Source organism: Hakea prostrata, chromosome 11, assembly GCF_041222555.1.
Source record: "Hakea prostrata isolate BN-2017 chromosome 11, UWA_Hpros_2, whole genome shotgun sequence".
Classification (NCBI taxonomy): Eukaryota; Viridiplantae; Streptophyta; class Magnoliopsida; order Proteales; family Proteaceae; genus Hakea; species Hakea prostrata.
Window position 1 is genome coordinate 2,710,927 of NC_142610.1, and position 12,181 is coordinate 2,723,107.

At 36.5% G+C, this 12,181-nt stretch overlaps 1 pseudogene; it reads right to left on the reverse strand.

The window, feature by feature from the left end:
• Positions 1-10,209: 10,209 nt before the first annotated feature.
• Positions 10,210-11,051, reverse strand: LOC148999578 (CBL-interacting serine/threonine-protein kinase 12 pseudogene; annotated as a pseudogene).
• Positions 11,052-12,181: the final 1,130 nt, after the last annotated feature.

The following is a 12,181-nucleotide window of genomic DNA, read 5'->3' on the forward strand; positions in this document are numbered from 1 at the left end:
GAATTTTCTTTTGTGTGTTAATGTGACCTATGACTATGTTACATTTAGATGCTTGTCACATCATCAATTTTATATCTAATTGCCTGAATCAAAATTGTTGGGTGTTTTTTTCTTTTTAACATTTTAGGGTTTGAATTTAACAAATTTGCAAAATCATGCCCTTGTAGACACCTGAAACTAAATCCAATTCATATAACTTTAGAACATGTTTGGTTACATGAATCTGGAAATTTCAAATTTATGGAGTCATAATTTATAAAATTAACTATTTGGTTAACCGAATATGCGAAATGAAATATGTGGATTCATCTGTGATTTTTGTGAATGCACAAATGTTTAGTGCTTTTATAGTAGAGATAAAATCTCTGGCTTTCCCCCATATCCATAAATCTACATATTCACGTTTTTAGTGTAAAAAGATGAATCTCTAGATTTCATGAATCTAGAGATTTCCACAACCAAATTGATATAAATATAGCATTCATGAATCTGAAATCTCTAGAATCGTGTAACCAAACAGGCCCTTTAGGCATTTTTTTTTTTTTTTTTGGTATCTGAGATTTATCCGGGCCAGCTTTTTGCGCACCTCGATTACATACTCAGAGGGTGCTTTGTCATCTGGGCCAGCTTCTTGATGTTGATGACTTCCTTTACATGTCATTCCAATAGATTTGCATATGTACATATTTTATGTAATATTTTATTATTTTACTCGTCCCTTTTTTTTTTTCTTTTTCTTTATCTTTTTTCCAGTAACCTCGTTTAAGTAAATTTTGTGTTTCCCAAAAAAAAAAAATCGTAAAATTTGAGTTTTATTAGTTTTAAAGCCTTTAAATGACATGTAAGTGGGAAAAAAGTAACAGAAAACAAAACCTTAAACTAAATAAAAACTTTTTGAATCTGGGTTGAAAAGCAGGTTCCTTTTTCAACGTTTGTCATTATTAATTTGAATTTATTGGATTAGACAAAAGAAGCGGAAAGGGCATTCGTAACGCCTAAGTTACGCCAGAGGTATATGGCATATCCTTACCCTCGTGAAAATTTGATGGTTATTTGAGTAAATAAATAGGAAAAATTACATTATCGGGTAATTTTAGATTTTTTTTTTTACAAAAGTTATTGCTTAATGTTTTAATTAATAAAACTAGCTAAAACTGAATTTGAGTTTATAAAACTATCCAAAATAGTGATTTCTCTCGATTTAGGGTCTGTTTGGTTACATGAGTCTGGAGATTTCAAATCTATGGAGTTATAATTTATAAAATTAGATGTTTGGTTATGGAATGAAATCTATGGATTCATCCTAAAAAACTATTTGATCGACGTGATTTTTGTGAATGTGCAAATGTATAGCTTTTTTGAAATATATGGATTTCATCATTTACCCACAAATCTACAGATTCACGTTTTTAGTGTAAAAATGTGAATATCTAGATTTCATGAATCTAGAGATTTTTACAACCAAACGGGTATAATTCTCAGATTCATGAATTCAGAGATTTGAGATCTCTGGATTCATATAACCAAATAGGCCCTAAGGAAAATTGACCATATCGGCATGGGATGAGAAAATAGTGATTTTTTCCCCTTCGGTTTGATTAGTTTTAGAGGTAAAAATGTCAAAAAAATAAAAATTACTGTTTTGGTTAGTTTTGTAAATCTAAATTAATTTTTGCTAATTTTGTTAATTGAAACATTGAATGTGTTTACTTTTGTAAAAGAAAACATAAGTAACTAATTATGAAATCTTCAAGATATGCATCATGGATGATTTAAGATTTTAATTTGACAATTATTGTTGAACTTGTCCAAAAATCTCGCTATCAGTGTGAATCAGATTTCAACATAAAAATCTTCCATCCATCAACTCAAAACTACTCAATCCTATTCAATCCCATTCATTTTCAATTGATTTGCATGTGTTTCTTGTAATTTTGTCTAACTTTACTTTCTTTCTCTTTCTCTTTCATAAAACTAAAAAGAAAAAAATTAAAGAGAATCCATGAGGGTAGAGAAGAAGAAAAAAAAAATAATAATAGAGTATTGTTAATTTGTCATGTCAATTTTTACCGAGTCCCAAACCCCGAGTAGACCAAGGTTAAGGCTGGGCCCATGGTTGTTGATTTCAGTTCTTGATGTCGATTTCTGGTCACTAATTCCCTTCAAGAGTTGAGGTTTAGCAATGAGGTCCCTAGGCCAAGGGGCTTCATTAGCAAGAGACCCTCGGCATGGACATCTTGGGACGTACCTATCCCCGTGGCAAGAGCTTGGACAAGATTGAGGTCTCGTACTCCTATCCCAGGATTAGCAGTGTAGTTTGTCCTCACCCACCTAAAGTTCTGACGTTCGTATCTGATAGAGATACATTGACCTAACCTCAATCTGCATGGGGCGCCATTTAGGCTAGTTTGTAGAGAGAGCAAATAAAGTCTTGTCAACATCAGCATTAATTTCCTGGTCAGTAGGCATAAGGCCGTTAGAACGGTTGTCTTGACATTTTAAATAGAATGAATGTATATTTCTTGGGTTTTTAGAATTAATAAAATAAAATGTCTTCTTTATTTTCTATATTAAGAAAGTATTTATGTTGAGTCCCACATCGAATAGCGACAAATTTTATTCCGAGTTAATTAATAGGTTTTACCTACTAATCCCAATTTATGATAATAGAACATGTCGTAACATGTATGCAGTGTACATGCAAGGACGGTTTATCATCCGAGCGTGCATGCGCACATGTTGCTTGGGCAATGGGTTGTTTAGGTCTTTTTGGTACACGAACATGGCACATTGGCACTTTGCATGCTTGCATCTCTTCAAGCAAGATTTGATCTAGACCGTTTCTTTTAATTAATGGTCAATCAAGGTGATGGAGATAGATCCATTTGAATCCAAGAAGATCCAATAGATAGATTGGCATTAGTAATCTAGCTGTTAAATCTACCTGTTATAAAGTATATCCAAATCAATACATTTGATCAATATGGACCATCAAATCGTGCAGCCGAACGATTTGACGGCACATATTTAGTCGTACATGGATGTGAATATACAAAGAGTTACATATTTGTACAAAGTCATGAAATTACATAAAAGGTACCTCTCTACTAATGGGTACACCCTGATTCACAGAATGAGCTCATCTCTTTCTATAAATACTCTGTGCTCAGATTAGTTAGTGCATAACAAAAATTTTAAAAACAACTTATGTTGGTGCTTTCTTGTATCCTGGGAGACTATTCGTTGAAATCCTCTTACACACAGTGGTAGGGGTGAATAAAGTCTTAGAGAAAGTGAATCAATAACGCACTTGAAAGTGCCAACATCCAATCGCCTTTTTGTGCTATTTCGAACCATTTTTTCAAACAACGGTAGCATCCTTGTATGCCACGTTATTATGGTGAAGATTAATTTTCATTACATGTGAAAATTGGTTTAAATTTAAATTGTTCGTAAAAATGGAAGCATAGAGGCGTCTCAACAAATTAAATAAAGTTTAATTTCATCAATATAAAATTTTGGAAAGTCTACGATTGCTAAGGTTGGATATGGATGTGGTGAAATGAACTTGGACTCATTTTGAAGGCCTAAGCACAATTAGAAAGTTTGTATCGACTTTTGGATTCCATATATAGAAGGCGTACATAAGGAAGTTGTTGCAATGGGTCTTAAAGATTATGGAAATTCTTGTATTTATTTTTAAGCATTCCTTTTGGGTACAGTGGAAAATCTGTCAATACTCATTTTTCTTATATCTATTTATAGTCTCTTAATTTAAGTTAAGAGATGTAAAGAGTGGGTAGAGAAAAATTGACTAGGTTGTAATATCTTTTTCTCCCTTCTCATATTGAAACACCAAATCTGCTCGGCCTTGGACATAGTCTTCGGGTGAACCACGTAAATTCTTTGTTTTGTGTGTTGTTTTCTTAACACACATGTCATCTCTGAAGGAGATCCACCACGTTGGACAATTCAACCACCATGAAGCATCAGGTTCCACTATAAACACCCCTCATCTGTCATCATATTTGATAACGTGCATTTTATTCCTTGAACATTTGATGTTCATCATTTTTCTAGCCTTCTAAGCCCCTAATCTTGGGGCGATGTTGATCCTAAATCTGACTTAAGCTTTGGAAGTGGTTCACCGGATTTAGAGTTGGCCTACACTCACTATTTCTCTTGTGAATAGGCTCTTGAGCCAACTAGTGGGACCAACCACGGTGTTGGTGCTAAAATTGCCGGAGGCTTTTAACCGTAATCCTTCGCACCAATCCACTCAGATTTGGATCGATCTGACTCGCTCTTTCGTCAATCAACCTCTCGCTCCTGAAAGATAGAACACCAGTGAGAAACGAAGCCAATTGTCTTGATCGGCCCGTCTCCAACGATCTAGTCAGTAGATGATCAGAAGTAGAGCTCTCAGAGAGCTTTAATGGAAAATAAGCGAGAAGTGTGAATATTCGAATGAGCTTACCTTTCATGAGAATCTTGGCTCTATTTATAGGCTTGAATATGTTGTCTCTTATCATTGATGACCGTCAGATGGAAAGTATAGATCGGATGGCTATGATTAAGCCTTTGTTTAACCTTTGGGTGGTCCCTTAAATTCATTCGTCTCATCAGCTGAATCCGGTTGAACCTGGTCAGACCGGTATAAACCGGAAGTGGATATTTTAGTCACAACACAAGCCCCCAAGCCTGGTGATCAGGTCGAACTTGTATGAGAGTCTGGTCAGGAGGTTTGAATCTTTCTGATAGATGACTTTGAATATTCTTCATCTTGTATTGGCTGTGAGAATTCTTCAATCTTGATCTTCTCTTGCATTTGGAAAATGTTCAGCCCCCAAATCATTTTAGAAAGGAAATAATAGGCGACGGAAGAGAATCTTGAGGATGAAAGGAACATAGAGGGGGCAACAATCTTTGACCTGCTGCACATCTACTATACTTCTGACCACTTGTTGTATTTCTGATCACTTGCTGTATCTTTGATCAGTTGCTGATGAAGTATTCTTAGGAAAGAGTGGCTGATGAAGCTTTTTGAGAAAGCAGCTGACGAAAGCCTTAATAACTGATCAGATGCCTTTTTGAGAAAATGGCTAATGAGAGCCTTAATAGTTGATCAGAAACTTTTAGAGAAAACGGCTAATGAGAGCCTTAATAGCTGATCAGAAACTTTCAGAGAAAATAGCTGACGAAAGCCTTAATAGCTGATCAGAAGTCTTTAAAGAAAATGGTTGACAAGAGCCTTAATAGCTGATCTGTAATACCCCTAGATTTTACTAAGGGTATTTTGGTCAATTTTCATAAAATAATCTTTTACTATATCTTTTAATTATATATGTTATTTTGTTTTATAGTAATTATCATTTCTTTAGAAAATAATAAAGTAATGATAAATTAATTAATTAATGAAACCAAATAAGTGAATCTTTTTTTTTTCAATTTACTTAAATAAACTCAAATATTAAACTAATAAATAATTTATTAGTTAAATATTTATTATGATCGTTAGCTTAATAAATCTTAAACATTTTTATACTTTAAGAAAATTAACTCTTCATTTTTTTGTAAACTTAAGAAAACAAAATACGTTAAGAGTTAAAATATAAAGTAATAAATTAGCTTTTATATATAATCTATACTTAATTCTTTGTTAATAATTATAATATCAGTTAAGTATTTATTATTATTAGTTTAATAATCTTAATTCATTCAATACTTTATAATCAAGTAAAGAAAATAGAATACGTTAAGAATTAAAATATAAAGTAATAGATTAGCTTTTATATAATCAATACTTAATTCTTTAAGAATTTATCAATACGTTTAGTTTTATTAATTTACTTAATTAAAATTATTTAAATCGTTATATCAACTTCTTGCTTATAAATAGAGGGTGAGACTTGGTCTCACGGGAGGGAGATTTCCAAAGAAGAGAGAGAGAGAGAGAGAGCTCATTAAATAGAAATTTTAAGTTTATTCAGAATCCATTTTTTTTTTGGTAGAAAGTAAATTTATTGAGACGGCACAGCCGAGGAAACAGAGCTACAAAGAGACTGCACCCAAGGAGAGGAAATGGGCCAAAGAGTCGTTATTCAGAATCCATTTCATTGTAATTGTTTGTGTTAATTTGTGTTTCCTTAGACCACTCAAAGCATTGCACTATTGTGATCTTGAACCTATCGTGAAGGCAAGTGATAGTTTTGCATTATATCCACTTGTTTGAATAATTACATATTTGATATATATTGCAAGTGAGAATCTTTTATGTATATCTACTAACTTGAACCATTGTAACATTTGATCTATATTTCAAATCCTGCATTATATCTATATGTTTCATTTATAGTCTTTTATAAATTTCTGAGTATCAAGATTTAGCATTGCATTGCATATTGCATTATAAGAAGAAGACATAAACTTTTCCATTTATCATGGTCCGATAGAGAATTGGATGGGTTGATAGGGCTGTGTAACGAGCGCAGGCCACGTAACGCGTGGATCAATCTTCATCCTTCCTATTGGGAAAACCCATGATAACACGGAGGGACCAACACACATATCGAGATAACGCGTGCAGCCATGTAACGGCATGGGGTATGATGTGTTGAATCCCAAATGGAGCAATACGCATGTCAAGGCGATAACGAGCCATGAACGGCATGGGCATCGATTGTTTCCAAATAAGATAAATAATAACTTGTGCATTAGCATTATTGCATTATTATTTCATTTGATTGTATTTCTTGTATTATTTCGATACATTATTTCAAACATGTCGATATCTTGCTAGATTTGATCTTGCTAAGTTTTTGAAACACCCAATATTTCCCAGATGGTGAAGTGTAGGGCATGACTTTGAAGAATTGGCCGTGATACGAAGAAGTCCATATCGATGAACCTCATTCATATATTATTTGTTAAGGACATAAAATATGTTTTTATCTATATTTAAATAATTATGTAATTGGTGTGAAATGTTCTACTTGATAAATGTAATAGTCGAACCCTTTTATTTTGGATATTTTAGAATAATGGAAATGTTTGGTTTAAAAATAGACTCACGCTTAAATATTCTAAATTTTTGAGTTTAATTTCGGTCTATTTTATCACGAATGGTTCACTACCTAAGGAAAAACTGGCTCTTGGGTTAAGTATCGACCTAACTTCCCATATTGGGAATTGGGGCGTTACATGATCAGAAGTCTTCTGTCCTTTAGACAATAGTTGAAGAGAGTCTTAGCAACTTTGATTAGAATCTTCAATATAATCTGCTTTGTGAGAAATTTTCTTGATCAGCTCCTTTTGTCTTTGACAGAGTAATAGTTTGAAGGAATTCTTTATAATATTAACTTATCATCTTCTGATCATTGCATATCTGATTAGATATATATTTCTGATCAAACTTGTATTTAGTATTAGCTTCTGATGAGATATTTTTGAAGAAAATATGGCTGATGAAGCTTTAATAGCTGATCAGATATTCTCAGATAATGGCCTGCAGAAAATCTTTGAGCTTTCGATAAATAATCCTCCATATAACCTGATCCTTGAATTGTTTTATTGATTAATTCCATTGTTCTCAATCAAAAAATTGCCTTGGGAAGATGCTGCCTTAGAAAGATGGCTACTGGAGCTTGACTTTGGAAAGTCGGGATCATTCCTCGGAAGGAACAATCCGAGATCACCCTCGTGAAAGGAATGATCCGTGATTAGCTTAGCATGACCTGGCTTCTTGAGCCTGACTTAAGTAAAGTCGGGACCACCCTCGGAAGGAATGATCCGTGATCAGCTTCGGAAAGCATGACCAGGCCTCGGAAGGCTGGCTACTTGAGCCTAACTCACGAAGAGTCGGGACCACCCTCGGAAGGAATGATCCGTGATCAGCTTCGGAAAGCATGACCAGGCCTCGGAAGGCTGGCTACTTGAGCCTAACTCACGAAGAGTCGGGATCACTCTCGGAAGGAATGATCCGTGATCAGCTTCGGAAAGCATGACCAGGCCTCGGAAGGCTAGCTACTTGAGCCTGACTTCGGAAAGCCGGGATCATCCTCGGAAGGAGTGACCCTGAGTCAGCGTTGAAAAGGCATGACGTGACCTCGTAAGGCTGACCACTTGGGCCTGACTTCGGAAAGTCGGGATCACCCTCGGAAAGAATGACCCTGGATCAGAAAATCTTGTCTCCTTTCTACTGATAGAAATAAGTCTTCAAGAATAATGATCAGTCTCTGCTCTATAGAAAATTGCTGGTCAGAAGCCTTCATAACTGAGATTAACCTTTTATGTGGCTGAGAGAAGCCTTTAGAGAAAGTTGCACAATGATCAATGCTTTAATGTTCAGCCTTTTTATTGCAGTAGATTTCTTGCTCCATGATCTCTTTCTGTACTCGAATTCTTCAAAAATCTTTGAAATGCTTCTTTGAGGAGTAGATGTTTGAGTACAAGAGCTATTGGAAAGGAAGATTCCCGTAGAGTTTGCATTTTCGAGTTTGCATTTTCTTCGCAATCCAGAGAAAGTTGCTTTGGCCAGGTTACTATGCGAAAGTCCATCTAAAGCCCTATCTATTGCAGATGCTGAAATGAATACAGTGGATGTTCTTTGTAGGATTCTTTCATCAAATTGTTCAATGGAACTGAAAAGAGATGCTGCTGAGTTATGTTATGTCCTTTTTGGAAATCCAAGAATCAGGTCTACAGTGGCTGCAACTCGCTGTGTTGAGCCTCTTATCTCTCTTCTTGTGACTGAGTTTAGTCCTGCTCATCATTTAGTTGTCCATGCACTTGATAAACTACTGGATGATGAGAATTTGGGAGAACTAGTTGCTGCAAATGGTGCTGTCATTCCCCTTGTTGGACTTCTTTATGGTAGAAACTACACCCTCCATGAGGCCATCTCAAAAGCTCTTATAAAGTTAGGGAAAGGTCGGCCTGTTTGTAAGATGAAAATGGTGAAAGCTGGGGTTGTTGAGAGCATACTAGATATTCTCCTTGAATCACCATATTTTCTCCGTGCTGTACTTGCAGAACTACTTCGGATACTAACCAATAATGCTACCATTGCAAAGGGCCCTTCAGCAGCCAAAGTGGTTGTACCCCTTTTTCTCTTATTATCGAGACCTGAATTCAAGCCAGATGGACAGCATAGCACTTTACAGGTTCTTGTTATTATTTTGGAGCATTGGCAATGCCGTTCTGAATATAACTTGACTCCTCACCAAGCAATGGATCCTCTTATCCCCTTATTGGATTATCCAACATCACCTGTGCGACAGCTGGCAGCTGAACTTCTCTCACATTTGCTCTTGGAAGAGCATCTTCAGAAGGACCCAATAACATAGCAGACGATTGGTCCACTCATACGTGTTCTAAGGTTTGGTATACCTGTTTTGCAACAGAGGGCTATGAAAACTTTGGTGAGTATTGCATTAACATGGCCAAATGAAAACTTTGGTGAGTTCCCATGTCCCATTGAGGCATTATATCGAACAATTCTATTGCTAAACAGTAACCAAATGAAATTGCAGAAGAAGGTGGTGTCAATGAGTTGTCAAAATTCACTTTACAAGTTGATCCTCCATTGCCTCATGCATTGTGGGAATCTGCTGCTTCTTAGATGTTGGTGGAAGCAACTTCTCAAATTTTGGAATCAAAGTATCTGTGTCCAGCTTTCTCTGCACAACCTTCGCATCCTCCTTATTCTGAGTATCAATATTCTGCACCTTCATTTTATTTCCCACCTCAACCAGTTTTCAGTGCATGGTAGAAATTACTATTTTACTTTCCAATTCACAAGTGCCCCGATAATTGATAATTTTGGATCAAGTCTTCCATGTGTATCTGCATCTGTTTCCAACTTATGATTTTCATTGTCAGAAGTTCTCTCTAGATTTATTTGCAAATCAGAATTCTCCCCCAAATCTTGTTTCTGATTCTCTTCAGATATCTCATTAACTGCAAAGAGATCATCGCCTTCTTTGCTCCTCTCTTTGGAACTCTTGCTAAAAGTCACCAACTCGTTTTCCATCTCACGCTGCACATTAGTAACCAGGGACATCGTTTCTAATTTTATGCCTACATCCTCATCTGTTGCCAATCTAGATCCAATCGGCAATTTTAGCAGAATTTGGAGAGATTTAAGATTAGCAGGAGCAAGAAGGAAACACTTAAATTCAGGGTCAGAAAACCTGTTCCAGAGCTTCGTTCTCAGGGGCAAAAATAGTGTTTGAATCCTTTCTTGAACCACCGGTTCTTCATAATTTCAAGAATCGTGATTCTTGTTCCTGGATTCATGTCGAGAAGACGAGAAAGCAAACGGATTAGCTCAAGGGAAAACCATCTAGGGCACCGGAACTGACCTTTATAGATTTTCTTATACATCTGCATAATGTTCTGATCATGAAAAGGAAGATAACCAGCCATTAAAACGAACAAAATCACTCCACATGACCAAATATCCACCTTGGCCGCATCATAACCCTTGCGAGCCGGAACTTGAGGGCTACATATGCGGGGGTTCCACGGAAGGTATGGAACAACCCATCTTGCCTCATCTGATCTGATACCGCGCTAAGGCCAAAATCAGAGACCTTAAGATCGCCATTTTCATCTAATAACAGGTTTTTAGGTTTGAGATCCCGGTGGTAAACACCTCTGGCGTGGCAGAATCCGACGGCGGAGATAAGTTGTTGGAAATACTTTCTTGCTACCTCCTCTTTCAATCTCCCTTTAGCAACCTTGTTGAATAGCTCACCTCCCTTAACATACTCCATAACAGAGTAGATCTTGGTTTTTGTCGCCATGACCTCGAAAAGCTGAACGATATTTGGATGTCGAACACGGCGAAAGATTGAGATCTCACGCTTGATGTGAGCAACCCATCCTCCTTTAAGAATTTTCTCTTTGTCAAGAACTTTGATTGCAACAATTTCTTTAGTTATGATGTTCTTCGCGTTGTAAACCTTTGCAAAGGTTCCATGGCCAAGAAACTTTCCAACCTCGTATCTGCCGAGAAGGAGAGTCTGGCCACTCTTCTTCATATCCGGCATGTTTCGATTTCTTAGAATTTCAATTTCAATTCAAATTGTAGTTGTTTACGAACTTCTTCTACAAATCAGCCATTAAAAGCTCTGGTTCTCAGCTCCTTGATTGTTGCTGTAGATTCGATTTGTTTTGTGCCTCGCCAAAAAATAAAGCAACCAAGTTGTTCGGCCATATAACACTCTTCGAAGGTCATGAACTTGCAGAAAAGAGCGATGGAGATCTTCATGCTTTTAGATCTGAAAGAACGGTGACTGAGGTCTCAGATCTGAAAATAGAGATACTTATTTCCGAGTGAAAGGAAAACTTATCAGCAAGATTGATGATGGGCAAAGTATCATCGTTGGCTGCAGGGATCTTGAAGCAGTAGCTACTGAAGAAGAGACTTCGCTTTGCTGGTTGTTTTGTGGAACCATAATCAGTAGATCCAATAGATCGAAGGTAAAGAACCAAATCTAGAAGAAACGCTAGTCACAGGACAAAAAGAAAAACTACCGATTGAGACACCGATCAGAATAATAGGGATCTTTTGAAATGCCGATCAAAGATCTAGAGATAGATCGAAGCTAGAACCAGAGATCAAGAAACAAGATATAGCAGGATGCTTCTTGCTCCACCATTATTGTGACTTTATGAAAACCAAGATATAAGAGTTGTGAAGAAGATCTCGCTTTCTTCTCCAAATTCACATAACCGACTCAGATCTCACTTGAAGTATATGAAACTTCATCGGAAAAAGAACATAGAAGTTCTGATGCTTCTCCAAGACTGTTCAAGAATCCAAAAAATGAAATAGATCTTAGAAGAAAAACTTGATCACTGAGCCAAAGATCTCCGAACAAAAAGATTGCAGAAGAACGATCGGTCAATCATCATGCTCTTCCGGTAGTTGAGCCATAGCTTCTTGCTCAGGTTCCCACAGACGGCGCCAAAATGTTGGTGCTAAAATTGCCGGAGGCTTTTAACCGTAATCCTTCGCACCAATCCACTCAGATTTGGATCGATTTGACTCGCTCTTTCGTTAATCAACCTCTCGCTCCTGAAAGATAGAACACCAGTGAGAAACGAAGCCAATCGTCTTGATCGGCCCGTCTCCAACGATCTAGTCAGTAGATGATCAGAAGTAGAGCTCTCAGAG